Consider the following 686-nt stretch of genomic DNA (forward strand, 5'->3'; position numbering starts at 1 on the left):
AAATAAAAATAAAAATTAGAAAAGCAAGGGGGAGAATGAAACCCATACTGGCATTTTAACCCCCCTTCTCTCTATAAATTCCTCATAAAAAATAAATCTCCCTTCTTTTTTTTACCCCCCCGAAAATGAGGGCCACGACCCCGCGCCCGGGGGAAAAAGGGAATGTCATTATGCATTAGGCTTCGGCCGGAAATAAAGTTACGGCTACCCCCCCCCCCCCACAGGGCGCGGACACCGTTTCTCCGTTTCATAAAAGATTTGCATATTCAGAAATTTCAGGCGCGAATTAAATTTGGGTTTTTTAACAAATTGAAAAATATGCAATTTTTTTTCTTTTTAAAAAAAGATAAGCGGAAAAAATGAAGATAATCAATTTTTTTGCATCACGAAAAAAGAGAAATTAGGATTTATGAACAAAAAAAAAGGGGGGTTTAAAGAAAAAAATCCGAAAAAATGGATAATTTTTCCTGGAAAAATTAAAGGGCCCCATTTCACCTTTTAATTCTTTTATTCAAAAAGCAAGGAAAAAACTGCTTTTTTACGTTAAATATGTCATAAAATTTAGTAAAGGGTTTTCCCCAATTGAAATAAAATTGATGTGTCTTTTTTTTTCCCCTTTTATTAAATTTCAGTCCCTTTTTAATTAAAAAAGTACATGCACACCACCCAAACACTGTTAAAGCCCG

This window comes from Penaeus monodon, chromosome 24 (assembly GCF_015228065.2).
Source record: "Penaeus monodon isolate SGIC_2016 chromosome 24, NSTDA_Pmon_1, whole genome shotgun sequence".
In the NCBI taxonomy this organism is placed as follows: domain Eukaryota; kingdom Metazoa; phylum Arthropoda; class Malacostraca; order Decapoda; family Penaeidae; genus Penaeus; species Penaeus monodon.